Source organism: Rutidosis leptorrhynchoides, chromosome 8 (assembly GCF_046630445.1).
Source record: "Rutidosis leptorrhynchoides isolate AG116_Rl617_1_P2 chromosome 8, CSIRO_AGI_Rlap_v1, whole genome shotgun sequence".
In the NCBI taxonomy this organism is placed as follows: Eukaryota; Viridiplantae; Streptophyta; class Magnoliopsida; order Asterales; family Asteraceae; genus Rutidosis; species Rutidosis leptorrhynchoides.
This window is the reverse complement of record NC_092340.1, coordinates 13,852,408-13,872,317: the sequence shown is the minus strand read 5'-3', so window position 1 is coordinate 13,872,317 and position 19,910 is coordinate 13,852,408.

Sequence of the window (19,910 nt, the reverse complement as noted above, 5' to 3'; positions counted from 1 at the left end):
ATTTATCAAAATTGGACCAATGGGGCCCACTCCCATGCAAATCTCGGCCGAACCCCGTTAGGGGAGGGGTGCTTTGTGCAATTTTTGTAAACTTGTATCCTAAACTCCTAATTCCACTTCATTTTTCATTCTAACCTAATCACTCTTGCTCTCCCCTCTCCCTTTTCTCTCTTTTTCGGCTGACCCCCACAAGCATCATCATCATCACCATTTGCTAATCATCAAAGGCTTGTATTACTTGATCGTTTGCATAATCGGATTCTACGCAATCTCCTCTACGCGATAACATCAATCGTTTCTCGATTAAGGTATAAACCCTAACCCTATAATTTTCTGTTTTTCATTTATTTACTGTATTTTGATGTTTAATTGATAGTATGATGTTTGTGGATTATTGTAATGGTGTTTGTATGCATAGATGTAATCAAAATTGCATGTTTTCGGTTTGTAAATTTCTGGACAGCAGCTATTTCGTGATTTCTGGGTTTGTGACTGATATAAAAGTTAAAATAAACTATCTAGATGAGTTCCTCTCATCAAGACATTAATTTTAGACTCCGGATTCATGTCGTTTCGATTCCCGGAGCCCTAGTTATGATCAAATTACTTTTTGTTAAAATTGAATTGTGTTATGGACAAGAACCAGGTTGGGTCCGACTTTGTGACCATCCTTGGTGTCTTTGGGGTGTATCATTTGGCTAGGACTGATGGTGGGACGAATTTTCATGTTCGGGTCACCTAAATCCGAGCCACGGTTCACCCGTTGTGCCTAAATCACTGTTTTGAGTAAATTGAAGTCCCAAGTGGTGTCATTGCTGATTACCACGACCTAGGGACTGTTCTTGGAGTGTTCTTGAGTACACCATTGTGTCGGGTGGTTTGTATAGGCGGAGATGCATATAAGGCTCGCCAGAAATCGACACCCGGGGCTCAAAATACGACCCGATGAACTTTTGAATTAAAAACTTATGGTTAATGATTAAACTTATGATAAAATTTATGGCTTTTATTAATTAATTACTTATGATAAAAGAGGTAATTATTATTATTTAAGATTTATGATATAAATATTTATTATATCATTTAATTATTATTTATGATTTAATTAACATTTTAATTTAACTTATGATTAATGACACTTTTATTATTCATGGAAAATACTTATGATAAGTATTAAATTTATTTTATAAGAATATTATTATAAGACTTATAATGAAGATTAAATAATTATTTAATTATTATAAGACTTAATTATTATTTAATTATGATTTAATTATTAAATACTTATGATTTAATAATTATATTTAGAAACTTATGATATGATTAATAATTCATTATTAATTAATAAAACTTATGATATGATTTAAAATTTATTATTAATTAATAATATTTATATTATGACTAATATTTAATTAATTAATTAAGTACTTATGTTATATTAATTATATCATTTCAACTTATATTAACTTTAATAATTCATTTTATTTAATTAAACTTATGTTATGACATAATTAGACATATCTAACTTTAATAAACGTTATAACTTACATTATTATTATAACTTACACTTTTCAAATTAACGTTGACTATGTTTGACCAAGTTTGACTTTTGAGTTGACTTTCGGTTGACTTTAACTTTCAGTTGACTTTTGTTGACTTTCTAAATAAGGAAACTTTCCTAACTTAAAAACTTTCCAAAAATGGAAACCTGCTAAAAATAGAAACTTTCTAAAAATAGAAAGTATGTGTCCGTACGTTGTTCCAGTCAAACCGATGCTTGCCGAGTATTGTTCTATGTCTACTTGCAACATGTACAATAGCTATCATACTAAGACTTGACCTAAGTTAGTTATTTATATCGACCTGCTTTATTTATAGGTCGGCGTTGTGATCGTTCCTGATCACTTTATTCTATTTGCTATTCGCTTGTTTGTGTGGTTTCTTCAGTTGCTTTTAAGGTGAGTTATAGTCCCGATTTTACATACTTTTCAAAGTATATTTTTGGAATGTGATTACATGCATTTTCATTTACGTTTAGACACAAGTAACAGTTAAATTTAATTATTCATTGTGAGTTGGACAAAAATATTCCCTAGTCTGGTAACTGTAATCATTGGTTTCTACTGGTGAACGCGAATCCTACGGATAGATCTATCGGGTTTGACAACCCCATTTCGAGCTAGTCGCGCTAGCAATTTATAATCGGAATGTTTAGTACTTCGTAATTTGTTGTAGATAAACTGTCCAAGTGTATATTTTTATTGTGTTTGGCAAGGGTAAATAAAGGGTTAAATGGTTACCAGGTGGCTCATTGATTATGGAATAATGTTTAATGTTTTCTAACATTTTTAAATCTTGTGGTCTAAAGTTTACTTATTTATTTAAACCTATAATTCACTCAACCTTTGTGTTGACAGTTTACTTGCATGTTTTCACAGGTACTTGAGTTTTGTGATGCTTCCGCTGTGTTTAGAAGAGTCTGCATGCATTTGGGCAGATTTTATGAAACATTTTATGAAACTTAAGCTTGCATTCTATTTTTGGATAATTTAAACTTGTGGGTTTGTTGGCAAGGATTTGTGTCAACTTTTGGTTTATTACTATGGTTGGTTGTTTAAAACTACATATTTGGATTTGTTTCCTTTTTGGGAAACTTTTGAAATAAAAGAATGCAACTTTGTTTATTTAATTCATTTAAGTCCGATCAAGCTGTGGGACCAACTGACGGATCCGTTAAGTGTTTTGACGGGGTCGTCACATGTGGTATCAGAGCGTTGGTTGTAGGGAACTAGGCGGTCTTAATGTGGTCAACCCGTGGTTATTAGGGTGCATTAGAGTCTAGTCTACAGCCCGACCTTTTTGCTATAGCATTAATATGCATTTCATTTCGTATAAGTTATATTATTAGCTTTTATATCTTTTTGGTATGTGGTTTGCGGTTTTGCTGTTTGCAGATGTCGACTTCGAGCGATAACTCTGTTGCTGCTCCTGCTCCACCGTCTCCTGCTAGACGTCGTGCTAACCAACCAGAGATCGATGATCCTGTTCATTACTATTTTTCTACCATTACTCATATGAACCGGGCTTATAATGAGGTGACACGTATTAACGCCCTTAGTGATTGTTTGCGCACCTTGCCACATAATGAAGTTATGGACGAGATTCATGCCGACATGGGTAACTTTATCACTTTCAAGCATAGGGTTGAGGATGCGAACCGTAAGCGTGATCGAGAAGTTAATGCTAAGTTCGAGGCTCTCGAGAGCACTGTTCGTGTGTTGAAGGAAGAGTTGGATGTTGTGAAAGGGAAGTTGCGTAAGTATGAGGATCCTGCCGAGACTCATGCTGGACCAGCTTATCACACCCGCTCTAAGCGAATGTGATGTGATTATTCATATTGATTATCTATTTCATCAGACTTAATGTCCTTTTTATACATACATTTTGGGTTATGTACGGCGTTTTGCCGAGGATTTTATTAAGATTTTGTTATGGGATATTTTTCATTATGTATGGATGGTTATTTTTATGACATCTATTATCATTATCATGTTTTATTTCTGATGTTGTGGCTCTTGGCATGTTATATTATGCGTAATATATGTTCATGTATGTTAGGTGCTATGTATGTTGTATGATGTTATCATAAAATATGTATGCATGTGATGGTTATTTCTATAACAATCATAACTGTCATGTTATTACTCATAGTGTTAGTTGACTAATATCTTAATGGTTAGTCTTTTCGTGTTTTGATCTATTCCTTTATGACACTAGTGTTATTCTTGGTACTAACGGATGTGTTATTCTATTTTGAAGATCATGCCTCCAAGAGAGTCCACTGAAGCGCGTATGCAACGCCTGATCAATGAAGGAATTGCTGCTGCTATGGCAGCAAATGCTAATGTTAACGCCAACAACAACAACGTGGGATGCTCCCACAAAACTTTTATGGCTGGTCGACCCCAAGAATTCAGTGGTACAGAAGGACCAATAGGGCTTACTCGTTGGTTCGAGAAAATCGAATCTATTTTCAGGGTCAGTCGGGTCCGTGAAGAGGACAAAGTTAGTTTTGCTAGTTGCACTCTCAAGGATAGTGCCTTGACATGGTGGAACAATCTGGTTAGTAGTTTGGGAAGCGATGTAGCTTATGGTTTGGCCTGGAATGATTTTAAGGAAAGATTGATCACCCGCTATAGACCTCGAGGTGAGCTTAAGAAGCTAGAGGTTGAGCTCAAGAATTTGAAAATACATGGCACCGAGTTAGATGCCTATGAACGAAGGTTTTTCGAGTTAACTTTGCTGTGTCCTAGGGTTTATGCGGATGAGGACCGCAAAATTGAGGCTTACATTGATGGTTTGTCCGAGAAGATTGAACACGGGGTTGAGTCTAGTGAACCCCAGACTATTGAGGCGGCTATGTCTATGGCCCACAAACTTAATGACAAGGTGTTGAGAAGAAGCAAGACTACAGTTGTTGAAAGTAGTAAGGAGGTTATCAAGAAGGCTGATAATGGGAAACGAAAGTGGGATAACAACCGCAATCAAAACCAAAATCAGCAGAAGAAACAGGATACCTCAGGTGCTAATAACAGAAATCAGCGTGTATGTCCTCGTTGCTATAAAGCTCATGATGGTTACTGCACAGTTACTTGTAAGAGGTGCTCTAAGCAAGGGCACATTGCTAAAGATTGTACAGTGCTTTTGCCGGGGGCAGCTACTCCCGCGACTGGTGGTAATAATAATAATGTTGGTAATAGAGGTGGTAACGGTAACGATAATGGAAAACCGAATAATGGAGGTAATCCAAGGGTTTGTTTTGAGTGTGGGAAGCCGGGGCATTTCCGAGATGCTTGTCCCAACAAGAAGACTGCAGAGACTGCACGTGGCCGAGCGTTCAACATTAATGCTAAGGATGCGGAGGAAGATCCTAAGCTTGTTACTGGTACGTTCTCAGTCAACGATTTATCAGTTTATGTACTATTTGATTCAGGGGCTGATTTAAGTTTCGTGTCGAGTAAATTAAGTCCGAGAATCAAAACCCCGTTAACTCCCTTAGACAATACTTATGTTGTTGAAGTAGCTAATGGTAAAGAACTTACTGCTAAGACTGTACATCGTAAATGTAACATTAATCTGGGAGGTAGGGATTTCGAGATAGATTTGATACCGATTGAACTTGGTAGTTTTGATATTGTTATTGGTATGGATTGGTTGTCTGCGAACCGTGCTGAGATCGTGTGTTATGATAAGGCTATTCGTATTACTGATGTGATTGGAGAGCCACTGATGGTCTTTGGAGATAAGAAATGCACACAGTTAAACCTTATTAGCTGTATGAAAGTTCGTAAACATCTCCGCAAGGGCTGTCATGCTATTCTTGCTCATTTTGTTGATCCTAGTAAGGAAGTGAAGAACGTTGATGACGTTCACATTGTTAGGGATTTTCCCGAGGTGTTTCCCGATGACTTACCTGGCCTTCTGCCGCAACGCGTGGTAGAATTTCAGATTGATCTTGTTCTCAGCGCTGCTCCTGTAGCACGTGCTCCTTATCATCTTGCGCCTTCTGAACTTCAAGAATTGTCAAGTCAACTCCGCGAGTTGTTAGACAAGGGTTTTATTCGTCCTAGTTCGTCCCCATTGGGGAGCTCCCGTTCTGTTTGTTAACAAGAAAGATGGTTCTTTTCGTTTATGCATTGATTATCGTGAACTGAATAAGCTCACTGTTAAAAATCGTTATCCTCTTCCGAGAATTGATGATCTGTTCGATCAACTTCAGGGTTCGTCTGTTTATTCAAAAATTGATCTTCGTTCTGGCTATCATCAGTTGTGTGTTAAAGAATCTGATGTTTCGAAAACTGCTTTTCGCACCCGTTACAGTCACTTTGAATTTCTTATTATGCCGTCTGGATTGACAAATGCACCTGCTGTGTTCATGGACCTCATGAATCGTGTGTGTAGACCCTAACTGGACAAGTTCGTTATTGTTTTCATCAACGACATCCTTATCTATTCTAAGAATGATAAAGAGCACGAAGAACACTTGAGGTTAGTGCTTGATTTGTTAAAGAAAGAAGAGTTGTACGCTAAGTTCTCTAAGTGTGCTTTTTGGTTAAGAGAAGTTCAGTTCCTTGGTCATATTGTTAGTAAACAGGGAATACAAGTTGATCCTGCTAAAATTGAGGCGATTGAAAAGTGGGAAACCCCGAAAACTCCTACTCAGATTCGTCAGTTCTTAGGGTTGGCAGGTTACTATCGAAGGTTCATTCAGGATTTCTCTCGTATTGCGAAACCTCTGACTACTTTAACGCATAAGGGGAAGAAGTATGAGTGGAAGGATGAACAAGAGAATGCTTTTCAGATTTTGAAGAAGAAGTTGACTACCGCTCCGATTTTGTCACTACCGGAGGGTAATGACGATTTTTTTGTTTATTGTGATGCATCGCGACAAGGCTATGGTTGCGTTTTGATGCAACGAAATAAGGTTATTGCGTATGCGTCATGACAGTTGAAGATTCACGAACGGAACTATACAACTCATGATTTAGAGTTGGGGGCTGTTGTTTTTGCGCTTAAAATTTGGAGACACTATCTTTATGGTGTCAAGAGTACTGTGTACACCAATCACAAGAGTCTTCAACATATCCTCGATCAGAAACAGTTGAACATGAGACAACGAAGATGGATTGAGACGTTGAATGATTATAATTGTGACCTTTTGTATCACCCGGGTAAGGCCAATGTTGTGGCTGATGCATTGAGTCGTAAAGAAAGGACTGAACCTCGCAGGGTTAGGGCCTTGAATATGACAGTTAGATCAAACCTCGTTAGGCAGATTCTTGAGGCACAACAAGAAGCCTTAAAGGAGGAGAATTTCATGAAGGAGAATGTAGAAAAGGTAGCTAAGAAGTTTGAAGTACGAGCTGATGGTACTAGGTATTTTGCGGGATGTCTTTGGGTTCCGAAATTTGGAGGTCTTCGACAACTTGTTTTGGATGAGGCTCATAAGTCTAGATACTCTATTCATCCTGGTTCAGGAAAGATGTATCAGGATCTTAAAGAGCTGTATTGGTGGCATAATTTGAAAGGTGATGTAGCTAAGTATGTGACTAAGTGTTTGACCTGTGCTAAGGTCAAAGCTGAACATCAAAAACCGTCTGGACTTTTGGTGCAACCAGAAATTCCCGAGTGGAAGTGGGAAGGTATCACTATGGATTTTATTACTAAGTTACCAAGAGTATCGGGTGGCTATGATGCGATTTGGGTGATTGTAGATCGACTCACTAAGTCGGCTCACTTTTTTCCGATTAGGGAAACGGATTCAATGGAGAAACTCACCCGTTTGTATTTGAAAGAGATTGTTTCTAGGCATGGTGTTCTTGTTTCCATTATTTCCGACCGAGACAGTCGATTTGTGTCGAGGTTTTGGCGATCTTTACAGGAAGCCTTGGGTACTAGGTTGGATATGAGCACCGCTTATCATCCTCAAACGGATGGTCAAAGTGAAAGGACCATTCAGACATTAGAAGACATGTTGCGAGCGTGCGTCATTGATTTTGGAAATGGGTGGGATAAATATTTGCCGCTAACTGAGTTTTCTTATAACAACAGTTACCACGCAAGTATTAAAGCCGCGCCGTTTGAAGCTTTGTACGGTAGGAAATGTAGGTCTCCTATTTGTTGGAATGAGGTTGGGGATGCTCAACTTACAGGTCCAGAGATTATTCACGAGACTACTGAGAAGATTGTACAAATTAAAGAAAGGTTGAGAACTGCTAGAAGTCGGCAAAAGAGTTATGCCGATAAGGGAAGGAAAGATGTTGAATTTCAAGTTGGTGATCGTGTTAAATTAAAGGTTTCGCCTTGGAAGGGCGTAATCCGTTTTGGTAAAAGAGGGAAGTTAAGTCCTCGTTTCGTGGGACCTTTTGAGATCATTGAAAGAGTTGGACCGGTGGCTTATCGTTTGAAATTGCCACAAGAACTCAGTGCTGTTCACGATATTTTCCATATTTCAAATTTAAAGAAGTGCTTGGCTGAATTTGATCAGACTATTCCTTTGGAGGAACTTCAAGTTGATAAGCAATTGCATTTTATTGAGGAGCTTGTTGAAATCATGGACCAAGAGGTTAAGACTCTTAAACAGAGCAGAATTCCTATTGTTCGGGTCAGATGGAACGCTAGACGCGGTCTCGAGTTCACTTGGGAGCGTGAAGACCAGATGAAGCAGAAATACCCGCATTTGTTCGCAGATGCCGAGTCAACCCCTGTGCCTGCTTAAATTTCGGGACGAAATTTCCGTAACGGGAAGGTACTGTCACGACCCTACTTTTTCCGTTATCTTTTCAGTTAATTATTTAACGATCGTTAACTGTTAGTGTGCCACGTCATTTCTATGACCTATATTATTATTTGTAATATATATATATATATATATATATATATATATATATATATATATATATATATATATATATATATATATATATATATATATATATATATATATATATATATATATATATTAATTATTATGTGTTATGTGAATATTTGTATTCATATTTTAATTTATACGTTTCTACGTCTCGCGGATTTCCATCCGGCGAATCTTTTTGGTTTTCAAACCAACGGTCGAGTTTTTGAGACATTTAAATCCTAAATATTTTAAATATGATATTTTAAGATCATATTATTATATAGTGTATTTATATTTATTTTTCGTCGCGCGTTTGTTATCTTTCCGAATTTTTAATCGCGTAAGTGCGTTTTCGCGTTTCGGGACTCGTTCGGGCTTTCGGGCCATCAGGAAATTAACATTTATCAAAATTGGACCAATGGGGCCCACCCCCATGCAAATCTCGGCCGAACCCCTTTAGGGGAGGGGTGCTTTGTGCAATTTTTGTAAACTTGTATCCTAAACTCCTAATTCCACTTCATTTTTCATTCTAACCTAATCACTCTTGCTCTCCCCTCTCCCTTTTCTCTCTTTTTCGGCCGACCCCCACAAGCATCATCATCATCACCATTTGCTAATCATCAAAGGCTTGTATTACTTGATCGTTTGCATAATCGGATTCTACGCAATCTCCTCTACGCGATAACATCAATCGTTTCTTGATTAGGGTATAAACCCTAACCCTAGAATTTTCTATTTTTCATTTATTTACTGTATTTTGATGTTTAATTGATAGTATGATGTTTGTGGATTATTGTAATGGTGTTTGTATGCATAGATGTACTCAAAATTGCATGTTTTCGGTTTGTAAATTTCTGGACAGCAGCTATTTCGTGATATCTGGGTTTTTTACTGATATAAAAGTTAAAATAAACTATCTAGATGAGTTCCTCTCATCAAGACATTAATTTTAGACTCCGGATTCATGTCGTTTCGATTCCCGGAGCCCTAGTTATGATCAAATTACTTTTTGTTAAAATTGAATTGTGTTATGGACAAGAACCAGGTTGGGTCCGACTTTGTGACCATCCTTGGTGTCTTTGGGGTGTGTCATTTGGTTAGGACTGATGGTGGGACGAATTTTCATGTTTGGGTCACCTAAATCCGAGCCACGGTTCACCCGTTGTGCCTAAATCACTGTTTTGAGTAAATTGAAGTCCCAAGTGGTGTCATTGCTGATTACCATGACCTAGGGACTGTTCTTGGAGTGTTCTTGAGTACACCATTGTGTCAGGTGGTTTGGATAGGCGAAGATGCATATAAGGCTCGCCAGAAATCGACACCCGGGGCTCAAAATACGACCCGATGAACTTTTGAATTAAAAACTTATGGTTAATGATTAAACTTATGATAAAATTTATGGCTTTCATTATTAATTAATTACTTATGATAAAAGAGGTAATTATTATTATTTAAGACTTATGATATAAATATTTATTATATCATTTAATTATTATTTATGATTTAATTAACATTTTAATTTAACTTATGATTAATGACACTTTTATTATTCATGGAAAATAGTTATGATAAGTATTAAATTTATTTTATAAGAATATTATTATAAGACTTATAATGAAGATTAAATAATTATTTAATTATTATAAGACTTAATTATTATTTAATTATGATTTAATTATTAAATACTTATGATTTAATAATTATATTTAGAAACTTATGATATGATTAATAATTAATTATTAATTAATAATACTTATGATATGATTTAAAATTTATTATTAATTAATAATATTTATATTATGACTAATATTTAATTAATTAATTAAGTACTTATGTTATATTAATTATATCATTTCAACTTATATTAACTTTAATAATTCATTTTATTTAATTAAACTTATGTTATGACATAATTAGACATATTTAACTTTAATAAACGTTATAACTTACATTATTATTATAACTTACACTTTTCAAATTAACGTTGACTATGTTTGACCAAGTTTGACTTTTGAGTTGACTTTCGGTTGACTTTGACTTTCAGTTGACTTTTGTTGACTTTCTAAATAAGGAAACTTTCCTAACTTAAAAACTTTCTAAAAATAGAAACTTTCCAAAAATAGAAACTTTCCAAAAATAGAAACTTTCCAAAAATAGAAACTTTCCAAAAATGGAAACCTACTAAAAATAGAAACTTTCTAAAAATAGAAAGTATGTGTCCGTACGCTGTTCCAGTCAAACCGATGCTTGCCGAGTATTGTTCTATGTCTACTTGCAACATGTACAATAGCTATCATACTGAGACTTGACCTAAGTTAGTTATTTATATCGACCTGCTTTATTTATAGGTCGGCATTGTGATCGTTCCTGATCACTTTATTCTATTTGCTATTCGCTTGTTTGTGTGGTTTCTTCAGTTGCTTTTAAGGTGAGTTATAGTCCCGTTTTTACATACTTTTCAAAGTATATTTTTGGGATGTGATTTCATGCATTTTCATTTACGTTTAAACACAAGTAACAGTTAAATTTAATTATTCATTGTGAGTTGGACAAAAATATTCCCTAGTCTGGTAACTGTAATCATTAGTTTCTACTGGTGAACGCGAATCCTACGGATAGATTTATCGGGTTTGACAACCCCATTTCGAGCTAGTCGCGCTAGCAATTTATAATCGGAATGTTTAGTACTTCATAATTTGTTGTAGATACACTGTCCAATTGTATATTTTTATTGTGTTTGGCAAGGGTAAATAAAGGGTTAAGTGGTTACCAGGTGGCTCATTGATAATGGAATAATGTTTAATGTTTTCTAACATTTTTAAATCTTGTGGTCTAAAGTTTACTTATTTATTTAAACCTATAATTCACTCAACCTTTGTGTTGACAGTTTACTTGCATGTTTTCACAGGTACTTGAGTTTTGTGATGCTTTCGCTGTGTTTAGAAGAGTCTGCATGCATTTGGGCAGATTTTATGAAACATTTTATGAAACTTAAGCTTGCATTCTATTTTTGGATAATTTAAACTTGTGGGTTTGTTGGCAAGGATTTGTGTCAACTTTTGGTTTATTACTATGGTTGGTTGTTTAAAACTACATATTTGGGTTTGTTTCCTTTTTGGGAAACTTTTGAAATAAAAGAATGCAACTTTGTTTATTTAATTCATTTAAGTCCGATCAATCTGTGGGACCAACTGACGGATCCGTTAAGTGTTTTGACGGGGTCGTCACATTTTTCGACTTAAAAAATCTTTATATGGGTTAAAACAATCTCCACGGGCTCGGTTTGGAACATTTACGTTATTTATGAAAAAATATGATTTTAACAAAGTAATTCGGATCATACCCTTTTCTTAAAACAAAAGGATAATTTAATTACGTGTTTAATAATATATGTTGATGGTATGATTATAACGGGAAATGATACAAAAGAAATTTCTAGTTTAAAGACAAATCTGTTTAAAGAATTTGAAATGAAAGATTTAGGCAAACTAAAGTATTTCTTGGAGATTGAAGTATTACGATCCTAACAGGGAATTTTTATTTGTCGAAAGAAATATATCCTTGATCTTCTTGCAGAAACAGGAATGGTGGAATGTAAATCGGCCGAGACTCCAATGATTCCAAATCAAAAGCTATACATGGAAGATGATGGAAAGCTCACTGATAAAGGGTGATATCAAAGAATAGTGGGAAAGCTGATCTATCTTGCTCACACCCGATCAGATATAGCACATGCAGTTGGAGTCGTAAGCTAATTTATGCATCAACCTCAAATTCATCACAAGGATGTTGTAATAAGGATTATTAGGTATCTAAAGAAAACACCCGATCATGGAGTCCTATTCACAAAGAATGGACACCAGGAAACTCAAATATATACGGATGCAAGTTGAGCGGGTGAAAAAGGAGATCGAAGGTCCACATCAGGTTTCTTTATGATAGTCGGAGGAATTTTAGTTGCATGGAGAAGCAAGAAACAAAAGGTGGTGTCTTTATCAAGCGCTAAATCGGAATTTAGAGGAATAGCAAAAGGGGTGGTCGAGGCTTTATGAATTAGAAAAATCTTGACAGAAATTGGATTCTATGACGACCCTCAATATTTCCATTTCTGTTATTATTGTTCCATTATTAGGACTGTTTGTAATCATAAACTTTGTTTAACGAACTTTGATTAAATAATATATTTGATCGATATTTCCTGTTAAAATGAGTTTATGTATTTTGTGAGATATTTTTTTTATTTATAAACTATATGTAACATAATGTGATATTGATAAATTAAAACTAATTAGAAGTAAATTTAAATTAATAAAGGTTAGGGACTAATAATTAAATAAAATGTAATTTAAATAAAATGTAACTTTAATAATAACTATATAAAAAAAATATAATATATAAACAATTATGTAATTTTTGAAAAAAATAAAATAAAATAAAATAAATAAATACATAAACAAATCGGCTAGGCTATAAAAAAATGAGCTTGATCCCTAAGAAATTCACAAACCTAGTTTAATCCTAATTCTAGAGCTTGGTCACCAAGAAATCCCTAGAATCATAGTGTAATTAGGAAACCAACACATCTATATAAGGCATCATGTTATTCCAAGTTTTTCACCACAAAATAAACCTGCAAACCTGCTGAGTTAGTCAACTTGTTTCCAGCTTGTTTCCCTCTCTTTTAATCGACTAAACAACCCCCTGAAACCCCAACCTACAGTAGACATTCAACCATCACCAAAGCCTGCAAATTGCCATCTTCCTGCTGCTGCGACAGCCTCATAATCGACTATTATTGCAGCCTTGTTCTTGCTCGATTTGCTTCTACTTCTGCTGTGCAATTCGCCATCATCAAACCTGTGTTGCTGCGTTTTTTTCTGATTCCTGCTGCTGCTGTCGAACCAAAACAGCCCAATAAACCACTTGTTTTGGGTCGTAAATTGTGCTGCGGGTTCCTGTTTTTCTGTTCAGTCCAATCATCATCATCTTCTTGATCTTTATCTTCTAAAGGTATACCTTAAACCCTAGCTTTATGACGTATTTACTTTAAGATATTTATAAGTACATTGTTATAAGTATTATGATAAAAGATGCATGATTATGATTAGATTAATAAGATACTAGGTTGTGAATGTTATTAGTTAATGATGAATAAAAGTTTATGAATTAATGAATAAGATTAATAGTATTATGATATAGTGTATGAATGAATGATAAGGTTAGAAGATTATGACTCATGATTATGATTATGAATAAGAGATGGAAGTAGATTATGAATATGAATTGATTATGATTATTGTGATTAAGGTTAAAAGATTCAGATAATAATGGTTAATAAAGATTAGGCTTGATGAATATTGTATGATTAGTTATGTAGTATTATGTTATTAGGTTATGAATATGAATAAAAGATATGATTTTATGTGCATGGGTTTGATTAATAGGTAATAATGATAATGATATACATGCATGCATGCATGCATATGTATGTGTGTACATGTATACATTGTAGATGTATGCGTATGTGTATATGTCAATATATACATACGTGTATATGTATGTGTATATATGTATGTATATGTACGTGTGTATGTATGTATGAATGTGTATTATGTAAGTTATATAAGGTTAGTAAACATAATAAGAAAAGTAATAAGTGCATATATATATATGTATCATCTTACACTTATATATATGTAACACATACACCTAATACATATATACTATATAGTTATGAACATGTATGATCATAAATAAAGAATATATATGTATGTATCACATAGGTGTATATTAATATATGTAACACATATAATGATAAGATTACTTAACAATTGATTAATTATATATATATATAATAAGTATATTAATAACTTATACACTTAACTATATAGTAACACTTAATTACACTAAGTATATTATTATATATATATATATATATAATAAGTATATTAATAACTTGTTGTGTGTGCACTTATAACGTGAAGGTTATAATTAAAGATAGCATACAAAGACTACAAACATCACCGCTACATGTGGCCTAGGGTGATCCTTGTTGCCATTATGGGAACCGCTTGTGGATTTCGAATGCCATGACTTAGATTCTAGTCAAGAATCCTTGGCGCCCGGTAACAACTGGTCATTTGAGTGACTTGCATATTAGCAACGAAGTTTGGGCGAGATTGTACAACATCTTTGTTAAGGATTATAACCCGAACTTCTTAAACTTGAAGCTTACTATAAGTGGAAGCTTTCCATAAATAGTAGGTTTCCAAAAATAGAAACTTTTGAGAAATCGGAATTTTTCTCGAAAATCGTCACTATTAATATAGTTTGCTATATTAATAAACTAACTTAATGTCTATTAGACATTAACTAATCGAACGTTATATCTCTAGGTTGAGATCTCCGAACACATACTCCGTTTATACTACTTGCGTGGAATTACTTACTTGCTACTAAGGTGAACTTCATACCCCCACTTTTTAACTATATTTATATACTTGTTTTGAACTTTTGGGGTGAGACACATGCTTGCTTTCAAACTGTTTTACGCTTAGACACAAGTACTCGAAAACTTTATTTTGATTAGTTCAAACTGTGCTATGACATGCTTTAATTCATGCTAAATCCCTGCCATGATATCGTTAATTGCTACGTATAAACGCAAACTTAGTTATTATGAGTAGGCCTACTGAGAGCGACGTCTCTAACCATTTGACCGTTGGTCTTTGGTTACATAATAATGATTAAAACGACACTGATAGTTCAAGGTGTCCCGGGGTAACTTTGTTTAGTCTCGATATCATACACCTCAGCACTACTAACGGACTGATTAAACTTTATAGCTAAATCTTGTGGTCTAAAAACTATTATAAACCTATGTTATTCACTCAACCATTTTTGGTTGACACTTTAAGCATATTTTGTCTCAGGTGAAGATTGCTAAAGATTGTGTGCTATTTGGACTTGCTGCTTTTGAAGTCCACATTTTATCATTTATATTATTGCATTAAAACACTTTAGTTTACATTTACATTTTAAGGATTCATTTGTAATGACTTAATATTTTCCGCTGCTTTAATACATTGGTTTTTTTAATTAAAACGTCTCATTTAGAGTCGTTCTCGCTTTACACTTGTGTTATGATATTGGTTAGTCACATATGACCCCCGATCCCATTTAGGGGGTGTGACAGATTGGTATCAGAGCCAGGTTGTTATAGAGAACCAGGATTGCATTTTATGTGTGCCTTATGTGTTAGTTAGGGTGCCTTAGCGATCTTTAGGTCCATAGCCTTTCCTGTTTAAGTTTTCTAGTTCTTTTCCATTATGTTTTATTTCGCACCTTTACGTCTTCCTTAGAACTTACCTAACTTCGTTCTTTCGTGTCTTTTAGGATGTCTCGCTTTAGCCCGATCATCATCTCCGACAACGAGTCCGAAGGATCAGTTAACTCACCGGTCTACACACCTACTACTCCACCCACATCATCGGTTTATGAACCTGCTACACCGCCCGCATCACCTATTTACATGCCCGCTACTCCACCACACTCCCCTCCTATGCAAGAATCCCACACAAATGCTAACTATGATAGGGATGATGAGGAGGAAGAGTTTGTGGAAGAAATGATTGAGGAAGAAGTGGAGGAGGAACCTTTCGAGGAAGAACCCGAGGAAGAATTCAAATCCGAGCCCTCTGTTGCCCTACCTCCCTCTCTAAAGAGGAAGAATCCCGAGACCCCCGCTAATGATGTCCCTGGTCCTTCTAAGAAACAAGACACCACCGACTTGCTGAAGATCATTGAATGCCAAGATAGGTTGGCTAAGGAACAAGAGAGCATATTCGATTTTATGTCTGTCTTTATCAAGGACCAAAAACAAAAGAACAAAGTGATTAAAGGTTTCATGAAGTTTGTTCAAGATCTCCTATGGGATAAGGAGCAAGCGTCCGTTCATGTATGATTGGCTAAGGTCGAGGAGAGCCAAGACCAATTGGGGAAGATGATGGCCGACATGAAGGCGCTTCAAGATAAGACAATTAAGGATTTTGAAGATTTCTTTAAAGAATACCATTAGATATTTGTTCTTCTAGCATATGTTTTCCATTTTCGTATTAGTGTTTTCATTCATTGTAAAGGCTTTGCCTAAAACTACTATCCTAGTTTCGTTTCATGTGTAATAAAAAGATGTTAGTTATCTTTGTGATGTTTAATAAAATTTAAGTGTTTTTATTACATCTTGTTGTTTTCTCTGATATATTTCCCTATTACTTGTTGTGTGAAATTTGTGCATTCATTAAACAAACTTATAACTTACTAGCACCATAACTCTTCAACTAATATTGTTTTTGTGTATTGAAGATCATATCTCATTCAACTCGTGGTGCTAACACTCTTCCAAATGTCACTTTGACTCCCGCACAATTTCAACAACTGCTTGCTGCCGCTCAAGGCAACAATAATCAAGGGAACAACCAAGGGAATTCACCTACATCTTGCACCTACAAGGAGTTTATGAATTGTAAGCCTCCATCCTTCAATGGAAATGAGGAAGCAGTCGAGTTAACTCGTTGGTTCGAAAAACTCGAATCAATCTTTCGTATCTGTAACTGTGCGGAGGCCGACAAAGTGAAGTATGCCACTCACATACTAGGTGGCCTTGCTTTGACTTGGTGGAACGCTTATGCCCAAACTGTGGGGCTAGATGCTGCTAATGCTATTCCATGGGCCGTTGTGAAAAGAATGATGACAGATAAGTTTTGCCCAAGGAATCAAATCCAAAGGCTAGAAGTAGAGTTTTGGGAATTGAAGGTCAATGGTACTAATATTGAAGCTTATACCAATAGGTTTATAGAGTTGGTTTCTTTGTGTCTGGATATGGTACCAACTGAACAAAAGAAGATTGAGTGATACATAGAAGGTCTTCCTGATGAGATTCAAGGAAATGTTATTGCTGCTAGTAAAGAGACCTTAGATGCAGTGATACTTATGGCTCAAAACTTGATGATGGCTAAGAGGAGAAAGGCCGCGGCTAATAATAAACAAGCCGAGGATAAGTCTAGTGAAGGAAAGAGAAAGTTTAAACCATCTCAAGGTTCAAGCCAAGGTTCAAACAAAAGAGCTGCTGATAGTTCTAGAAGTGGTTATGCTGGGACAAAACCACAATTTAGTCGTTGTGATAAGCATCATCATGGGAAGTGTATGGCCGAGTGCACCAAGTGCAAGAAAGTGGGTCATATAGCTAAGTATTTTAGAGCTTCTATTACTCCTGCTACAAAGTCAAACGCGTTTGTTCCAACTTGCTATGGTTGTGGAGAAGTTGGACATTTCTGCAATCAGTGTCCAAAGAACAAGGGTAATAATGGTAATGCTAAGAGCCGTGCCTTTGTGATGACTGCTGAAGAAGCCCGTGAGGATGATGAAGTGATAACGGGTACGTTTCTTGTTAACAACATCTATGCTACTGTTTTATTTGATTCTGGTGCTGATAGAAGTTATGTGTCTACTGAATTTTGTGCCTTATTCACCGAAAAACCACAAGCCTTAGAAATTAAACGTCTTGTAGAAGTAGCAAATGGTAAGGTTATGAAAGTAGACAACGTATATAAAAACTATGATCTGAATCTAGCCGACAAACACTTTAAGATTGACCTATTGCCAGTCGAGTTAGGAAGTTTTGACGTAGTCGTAGGAATGGATTGGTTACGCCCATTAAGAGCTGCAATCGTGTGCTACGAGAAAACCATTAACATTCCTCTAGAAAATGGTGAAACCTTAATTGTTCATGGAGAGACGAGTGGTTCTAAACTTAATATCATCTCGTGTATCAAAACTCGCAAATATCTAATGAAGGGATATCAAGCTATCTTAGCTCATGTTAAGAAAGTCGAACCGGAAGATAAGCGTATTGAAGATGTACCGGTGGTTAGAGACTTTCCCGAAGTATTTCCCGAAGAACTCCCTGGTCTCCCTCCCCAACGTCAGGTTGAGTTTCAAATTGATTTGACACCCGGTGCTGCACCTATTGCAAAGGCACCATACCGATTAGCTCCATCCGAAATAAAGGAATTATCCAGCCAACTACAAGAACTTTTGGAGAAGGGTTTCATTCGTCCTAGCTCATCTCCGTGGGGAGCACCCGTTCTATTTGTTAAGAAGAAAGATGGCACGTTGAGAATTTGTATTGATTACTGAGAACTCAACAAGCTAACCATCAAGAATCGTTATCCACTCTCGTGCATTGATGACTTGTTTGACCAATTGCAAGGGTCGTGTATCTATTCGAAGATTGATCTTAGGTCGGGTTATCATCAATTGAGTGTCAAGGAAACGGATGTTTCTAAGACTGCCTTCCGAACACGTTATGGACATTATGAGTTTCTTGTCATGCCTTTTGGTTTAACCAATGCTCCTGCTGTATTCATGGATCTTATGAACCGTATATGCAAACCTTACCTTGATAAATTCGTAATCGTTTTCATCGATGACATTCTAATCTATTCCAACAACGAGAAAGAGCATGAGCAACATTTGCGATTGATTCTAGAGCTCTTAAAGAAGGAACAATTGTATGCCAAGTTCTCTAAATGTGAATTTTGGCTGCGAACTGTACAATTTCTCGGACATGTAGTTGATAGTGAAGGAATACATGTTTTTCCGGCGAAAATCACTACTATTCGAAACTGGGAAGTGCCTAAGAGTACGAAACATGTGACGACCCAAAAATTTCCGACCAAATTTAAACTTAATCTTTATATGATTTCGACACGATAAGCAAAGTCTGTAATGTTGAGTCTCGAATATTTTGAACTGTTTCATATATTCAATTGACCTTCGACTGCTCTCGACGATTCACGAACAATTAACTGTAATTAGATAGGTGTGTATGTATATATAAATAATAATTCAAAATATAATTTGAAGTATTATATGTTGTTATTATTAAAAATTAATAAAATAAAAATAGGATATTATAATAATTATTATTTAAAATATATCTTTATATATAAATAAAGTATATTAAAAATAAATAATAAATAATTGTAATACTCGTTTGATGTTTTGATTGATATTAAGCAAGTTAAATTCAAACTTACGTAATGAACGGTGATACGAAAATGAGTTATATAAACTATAGGCTTATTAAAAATATAATTAGGAACTATTTGTTTAATTTTAAAAAATTTTATATCTTACTTAGGGGTTGGGAGTAAATAATTAATGTAATTTTTATTTAATAATTTATGATCGAATTTTATACCATAATGACCAAAATAAATAATTATAGTTAATTTAAAAATATGGGATTTTTCTGAACACTTTTATCCGCCATTAATTATCAACGGGGTACGAAATAGTAGTCCGTTAAAACTGTCGGTAGTATACATCCAACAAATTGTCACGAGATGATTACTACGTTGCTTTTGATTGATTCATTGAAAATAATGTTGATATTTATTATTATTATAGTATTTAAGTTTACTGTTTTTGTTTTGCA